At 42.3% G+C, this 7,897-nt stretch overlaps 1 non-coding gene across 1 annotated transcript; it reads left to right on the top strand.

Moving 5' to 3' along the window:
• The first annotated feature begins 5,414 nt into the window (after positions 1-5,414).
• Positions 5,415-5,488, top strand: trnav-uac (transfer RNA valine (anticodon UAC)). Its single transcript has one exon. It is a non-coding gene; the product is annotated as a tRNA-Val (tRNA).
• The last annotated feature ends 2,409 nt before the right edge of the window (positions 5,489-7,897 follow it).

Below are 7,897 nucleotides of genomic sequence, written 5' to 3'. Positions count from 1 at the left end.
AGGTAGCTCCCATGTTTCTATTGTTAATTCAACGGTTTCTGAAGCTAATATCTTTTTTGTCTGAGGAAAATTCCTGTGGAGCTCTTAATTTTTTCTGGAGCTCCAAATTCCGCAGTTTATCAAGCACTTAATTGTCCTTTCTACATTTCTTGTAGTTTGCCGATCTATATGGCTCCAAATTGTCCTGTTTATGGTCCGCTCTCCTAATTACTCTGCAACATGAATAGAAAATTCACCATTGCTGGATGTAACTATGCTCTTTCGAAACGTAATTCCCCTGTTTCTGGAGCTAATTGCGCTGTACTGTGATTATGAGAAGGTGGATGAGAAGATGGGAAGGGAAGCTGAGAAGAGGGATTTAATAATGGGAAATGTGGAACTGGCTGAGATTTAAGCAATTATTTTGCTTCGGTCTTCACATTGGAAGACACAAGAAGCATGCCAAAAATTGCTGGTCACAGGAATGTGGGAAGGGAGGAGCTTGAGACAATCTCTATCACCATCACTAGTGGGGTTGTGCTGGACAGCTAATGGGACTCAAGGTAGACAATTTCCCTGGTCCTGATAAAATGCATCCCAGGGTATTAAGAAAAATGGCTGAAGTTATAGCAGATGCTTTCGTTATAATCTACCAAAATTCTCTGGACTCTCGGGAGGTACCAGCGAATTGCAAAACAGCTAATGCAACGCCTCTGTTTAAAAAAAAGGGGCAGACAAAAGGCAGGTAACTATAGGCCGGTTAGTTTAAAGCCTATAGTGGGGAAAATGCTTGAAACTATCATTAAGGAAGATATAGCGGGACATCTCGACAGGAATAGTGCAATCAAGCAGGCGCAGCATGGATTAATGAACGGGAAATTATGTTTAACTAATTTACTGGAATTCTTTGAGGGTATAACGAGCATGGTGGATAGAGGTGTACCGACCAATGTGTTGTATTTAGATTTCCTAAAGCTATTCGATAACGTGCCACACAAAAGGTTACTGCAGAAGATAAAGGTACGTGGAGTCAGAGGAAATGTATTAGCATGAATCGGGAATTGGCTGGCTAACAGAAAGCAGAGAGTCGGGATAAATGGGTCCTTTTCGGATTGGAAATCGGTGGTTAGTGGTGTGCCACAGGGATCGGTACTGGGAGCACAACTGTTTACAATATACATAGATGACTTGGAAGAGGGGACAGAGTGTAGTGTAACAACATTTGCAGATGACACAAAGATTAGTGGGAAAGCGGGTGTGTCGAGGACACAGAAAGGCTGCAAAGAGATTTAGATCGGGTAAGCGAATAGTTTGGCAAATGGAATACAATGTCGGAAAGTGTGAGGTCATCCATCTTGGGAAAAAAAACAGTAAAATGGAATATTATTTGAATGGGGAGAAATTACACCATGCTGAAGTGCAGAAGGAGGGACCTGGGGGTCCTTGTGCATGAATCCCAAAAAGATAGTTTGCAGGTGCAGCAGGTAATCAGGAAGGCGAATGGAATGTTGGCCTTCATTGCGAGAGGGATGGAGTACAAAAGCAGGGAGGTCCTGATGCAACTGTATACGGTATTGGTGAGGCCGCACCTGGAGTACTGCGTGCAGGTTTGCTCACCTTATTATGGAAGGACATTCTCGCTTTGGAGGGGGTACAGAGACGATTCACTTGCCTGTTCCGGAGATGAATGGGTTACCTTATGATGATATATTGAGTAGATTGGGTCTTTACTCGTTGGAGTTCAGAAGGATGAGGGTTGATCTTATAGAATTATTTAAAATAATGAAAGGGATAGACAAGATGAAAGCAGAGAGGTTGTTTCCACTGTCGGGGAGACTAGAACTAGGGACCACAGCCTCAAAATACAGGGGAGCCAAATTAAAACCGAGTTGAGAAGGAATTTCTTCTCCCAGAGGGTTGTGAATCTGTGGAATTCTCTGCCCAAGGAAGCAGCTGAGGCTAGCTCACTGAATGTATTCAAATCACAGTTAGATAGATTTGTAACCAATAAGGGAATTAAGGGTTACGGGGAGCGGGCAGGTAAGTGGAGCTGAGTCCACGGCCAGATCAGCCAAGATCGTGTTGAATGGCGCAGCAGGCTCGAGGGGCTAGATGGCCTACTCCTGTTCCTAATTTCTATGTTCTTATGTTCTTATTAATTTTTCCTGTGCTCCTGAGCTCACATCCCATGTTTTTGCAGCTCCACAGTGCCCTGTTTGTGGAGCGAATTTCTACTGTTTCTGTAGCTTCTAATTTACTAGTTTCTATAACTCCTACTTTTCTTCTTCCAAGACCTAATTGCACATTTTCTAGACCTAATTGCAATGTTTCTTGTGCTAATTCCCTTGTTTCTGCGCTAATTCCCCTGTTACTGCAGCTCCTTCTTGCTCACTTTCTGTGACTCCTAATGTCCGTGTTCCTGGAGGGAATTCCTCTGTTCTGTCGATACATCCGCTGTTACTGAACCTAATACCTATGTTTGCAGAGCAAATTCGATAGTTTTTGGAAGTCCTTGTTCCCCACTTTCTGCAGATTCTGAGTTGCTTGCGCAGCTCCAAATTGTCCTTTTTCTGCAGCTCCAAATTGCACTGATGATGAAGCACCTTATTGTCCTATTTAAGTGACTATTAATTATATATATATATATATATCTTGGAAATGTCCTGCTTATGGTGCGCTTTCATAAATCCCCTGCTGCAGGGAGAGCTAAGTCGCCTCTTTCTGGAGCTAATTCTGCTCTTTCTAAACACAATTACCCTGTTTCTGAAGATAATTCCAGTATTCCTGGAACTCCTAATGCCCCTCTCTGCACCTCCTAATTCCACTGTTCCTGGAGCTAATTCCCCTGTCTCTGGAGCTCATGTGTTTTTCTCGAGTTCCTCATATCCCAGATTGTGGATCTCCTATTTCATCCGTTCTCGAGGTAGCTCCCCTATTTCTGTTGCTAATTCGACTGTTTCTCGAGCTAATGCTTACATTTCTGGTGAAAATTCCTTTGGAGATCCTAATTTCCCTTTTTCTGGAGCTCCAATAATTGTCCTTTTTATGTTTCTTCTGGTTTGCAGATAGATATGGCTTAGAATTGTCCTGTTTGTGGTACGCTCTCCTAATGATCCTGCAACATGAACAGAAAATTAACCTTTTCTGGAGGTAACTCTGCTCTTTCTAAAATTCCCCAGTTTGTGGAGCTAATTGCACTGTACTATGATTATTCCTGTGTTCCTGGAGCTCGCTTCCCCTGTTTGTACCGTTCCCCATTGCACTTTTTCTGCAGCTAATTAAGCTGTACTGTGATTATTCCTGTCTTCATGGAGCTCGCTTCCCCTCTTTCTGCAGCTCCCCATTGCCCTGTTCCTGGAGCGAATTCCACTGTTTCTGGAGCTGTTAATTTACTAGTTTCTGTAATTTCTACTTTTCTTTTTTCAACACTTAACTGCACGGTTTCTGAACCTAATTCCCCTTTTTTTGGCGCCATGTCCCTTGTTTTTGCACTAATTCCCCTGTTCCTGCAGCTCCTAATTGCTCTATTTCTGTGACTCCTAATTTCACTGTTCCTGAAAGGAATTGCTCTGTTTCTGTAGCTGATTCAGCTGTTTCTGGACCTAATACCTTTGTATGTGCAGAACATTCGATAGTTTTTGGAATTCCTAGTTTCTTAATTTCTGGAGATTCTGAGGTGTTGTGGCGCTCCTAATTTTCCATTTTCTGGAACTCCAAATTGCGCTGTTGATGAAGCACCGAATTGTCCTATTTAAGTTCTATTAATTATAATATATACATATCTCTCTTCGAAGTGTCCTGCTTATGGCGCGTTCTCAAAAAAAGCCTGCTGCAGGGACAGCTAAGTCACCTTTTTCTAGAGCTAACTCTGCTCTTTCTAAAGACAATTCCCCTGTTTCTGGAGCTAATTGCACTGTCTCTGGAGCTAATTCTACTGTTCCTCGAGCTGCTAATTTAATAGTCTGTGGAGTTCCAAATTCATCCGTTTATGGAGCACATTCCATGTTCCATCTAATCACCTTGTATCTGGAGCTGAAATGTCCTCTGTTTCTGGAGCACTTGATTCTCCTTCTTTCTGAAGCTAATCAGGATATTTCTGGACATAATTCCCCGCTTTCTGGAGCTTCTAATCCCGGTGTTCCATGAGCACTTAATTCCCCAGTTTGTGAGGTTAACTCCAACATTTCTGCAGCTAATTTCCCGGTTTATGGAATTAATTCCTGTAATTAAGGATATCCCATTCCCCCTGTTTCTGGAGCTATTTCCCTTGTTCTGTGGTTAGTTTTAATGTTCTTGGAGCTGCTAAATACCATCTTAAGGGTGCTCCGAAAGCCACTATTGCTGAAGCTCCTACAACCGCGGGTTATGCAGCTCCTAGTTCCCCTGTGTCTGGAGCTATTTCAGTTGTTCGTGAAGATCCTAATTCCCCTGTTTCTGGACCTTCAAATTGCGCTGCTTATATTGCACCTTATTTAGCTTTTTATGTGGCTGCCATATCCCCGATAAATTTTGCTACGAATTATTGTGATTATGGTGCGCTCTCCTAATTCCCCTGCTACAGGAATAGCTAGTTTACCTGTTTTTTGAGCCAACTCTTCTCTTTATCTATGTAATTCCTTTGTTTCTGGAGCTATTTCTAATGTACTGAACAAATTCCTGTCTTTCTGGAACTCCTAATTCCCCCGTTGTTTCATTGCTGTGACCATGTAAGCAGTGAAATATATTGAAGAGCAAGGTCTGGTTATTGTGAAAGAGCAAACAAAATATACATTGTGGAAGAATAACATCGAAAATAAATGTGACCCCAACAACCAGAAAGAGGATTAAATGCTGAGTCTTTTCAGCAAAAAATTCCTTTCCCAAACATTTCTCTGACTTAAACTTCACAAAACAAAAATGATGCATATAAAGTCATTACACCCGAATTTTCGCGCACCCGAATCTTCTCAATCAGATGCCGCTAGTTGTGCCGAATCAATGCTTGTCCCTTTGCAATATTCAGCTTCGATGCACACTATTAAATGTACTACTAAGTTATTGAATCACAGAATAATGTAATGGTTACTGCACGAAAGAAGGCCATTCAGCCCATCGAGCCCATGCCTACTCTCAAGAAGTCCCACATCCGCGTCATTTACCCGCAGCTGTGCATTCTTTTCCTTCAGATACTGATCCAACTCACTTTGGAAAGATAAGATAGAGTCTGCCTCCGCCGCCTTTAAAGCAGTGTGTTCCAGATTCTAACCAGTGGTGCGAGATGGCCAGCGCCTGGTCCTATGGAAAACTCCGAGAAACATGGGATCAATTCCTCCCACACTCACAACCTTGCTAAATATAGCAACGTCATTCTATTCGCGTAATGCAAGCTCCTGATGTGCAGCGCAGCTGTTGAGTTTAAAGCTTTGTTTATGTTCCCGACATTTATTCTGACGCAGGATTTCCGTACTGTAGTGGTTATCAAGTTTGCCTTACACGCGAAAGGTCCCCGGTTCGATACCGGGCGGAATCATTTCGCAAACCTGTTCAATTAATGATTAGAAAAAATTAAATAATTCATATTAGCGTTTCAATATTAACAGAGTGCAGTGTCTCACGACGCTGTTGCATTTGCTGATTCTGTGTACAGTTCTGTACAAACTCAAACTCTACACAGTGTCTCTCAGTCCCTCTCGTTTCCAGCCCTGAAGGGGGAAAAACCTATCTGAAAGCTGCACATTCCATTCACTCAGTTGAGCTGTGAGAGACTATTAAAGGATCCTGCCGCGCTGCCTCGCTTCACAACAGAAAATCGAGCCACAAATAAACCAATAGACTAAACGCTCTTCCCGAGCTCCAGAGTGACTGAGGGCGGGACAAGCCCAACATTCCAGTCACGCACTCTCCAATCAGCCGTTGCCGGTAGAAAGCGGTGAATGCAGCATCAAACAGCGGTTTAACGCCCTTCACTGGGCTTCAAAATACCACGGCTCGAGCCAAAGCTCCACGTTCACCGAACAGTATCCTCATAAGATTCTTAATCTCAGTTTCCTGAGTTCGTGCCGTAGCTTACACGAACATTTTTTTTTCACTGGTAACGCCATTAATTAGCCGATCGCCTCGTTTTGTATCATGAAAGTAATGCTAACCGATAATTATGCAATCATAGAAGTTTACAGCTTGGAAGGAGTCCTTTTCGGCCCATCGTACCTGCACCGGCCAACAAATGTCCAGTTTTAGGTGTGTAACCCTGTATCTTACGGCATTTCAAGTGCACATCCAAGTACTTTTTATACGTGTTGAGACGTTCTGCCTCCACCTACTTTCAGGCAGTGAGTTCCAGAAACCCACAAACATCTCGATGAAGAATGTTAACTTCAAATCCCCTTTAACCCTTAGAGTAATACGTTTACTTTATATCCCCTGGTTGTTGACTTCTCCCTTACGGGAAATAGGCCATTTTAATCAACAATATCTAGGCCCCTCCTAATTTTAAACACCTCTATGCTGTCGCCCATCAGCCTCCTCTTTTCCAAGAAAAACAATCCAAACCTTTCCAATCTGTCCTCATCACAAAGTTGCTCCACTCCCGGCAACATCTACGTAAAACTCCTCTGTACCCTCTCCAGCGCAATCATGTCCTTCCTTAAATGCGGTGACCAGAACTGCACGCAGTACTCCTGCTGTGGACTGACCGGAAGATTATACAGTAATAGCATAACCCACTTTTCTTCTATTCCATGTCTCTGCCAATAAATACAACGATTAAGTATGCCTTCTTAACCAACTTATCCAACTGGCCAGCTACGTTCAGGGATGTATGGACATGCAATCCCATTTCCCTTTGTTCCTCTGCACTGCTCAATATCCAAACAGTTGATGTTTATTCCGTTTCCTTGTTTGCGCTCGACAAATGCACGAACTCACACGTCTCTGGATTAAATTCCATTTGCCACAGTTCTGCCCACCTTCCTGCAGTCTCCAGCTTCCTTCTTCATTATCAACCGCACTGCCTATTATATTATGAATTGAAAACTCCTTAATCATATCACGATATTCAAGCTAGATCATTGATAAGTACCATAAAAAATAATGGACCTCGCACTGAAAACTGCGGAACACCACTGGAAACATCCTTTAAGTCTCAAAAAACCCTTCAAACATTATCCTATGCTTCCTGCCTCTGAGCCAATTTGGATCCAATTTGCCACTCCGCCCTGGTTCCCATGGGCTTTTACTTTCTTATCCAGACTGCCATGTGGGATTTTATTGAAATCATTAATAGAATCCATAACTCTACATCATACGCAATACTTCATCGACTCACCTGGTGACCACCTCCAAAAATGCAATCAAGTTAGTCAAACGCGACCCTTCCTTAACAAATCGAACTGACTGTTCTGATTAACCAGTGTCTTTCAAAATGTAGAAAATTTATAACTTTTAAATGTTATCCTGCTTTCACGGAAAACATCATTAATTAACTGATGATCTTCATTTACACAAATAAAGAAATGTTAACTGAAGGAGAGTCCATAATTTAATACTTTGTCTGTGCTCTGCAATTTTCCTCTTACACCATAAATCATTTTAGACACGGTGTGTTAGTCGTCTGTTTCAAAATCCTCATTGCTGCTAATATGTACATGGGACTGGGGAAACAGTGAGATAGATTGTTGAGCAAGGGACTGGTTATTGTGAAACAGCAAAGAAAATATACATTCTGGAAGAATAACATCGAAAAGAATTGTGACATCAACAGCCAGAAAGAAGATTAAATGCTGAGTCCCTTTCAGCAAAAAATTCCTTTCCCAAACATGTCTCTGACCGAAACTTCACAAAACAAAAATGATGCATTTAAAGTCATTAAACCCGAATTTTCGCACAGCCGCATTTTCTGCATCAGATGCCTCTCATTGTGGCGACTCAATCCACGTCGCTT

Source organism: Pristiophorus japonicus, unplaced genomic scaffold, assembly GCF_044704955.1.
Source record: "Pristiophorus japonicus isolate sPriJap1 unplaced genomic scaffold, sPriJap1.hap1 HAP1_SCAFFOLD_83, whole genome shotgun sequence".
Lineage (NCBI taxonomy): Eukaryota > Metazoa > Chordata > Chondrichthyes > Pristiophoridae > Pristiophorus > Pristiophorus japonicus.
This window is presented reverse-complemented; position numbering and strand designations above follow the sequence as displayed.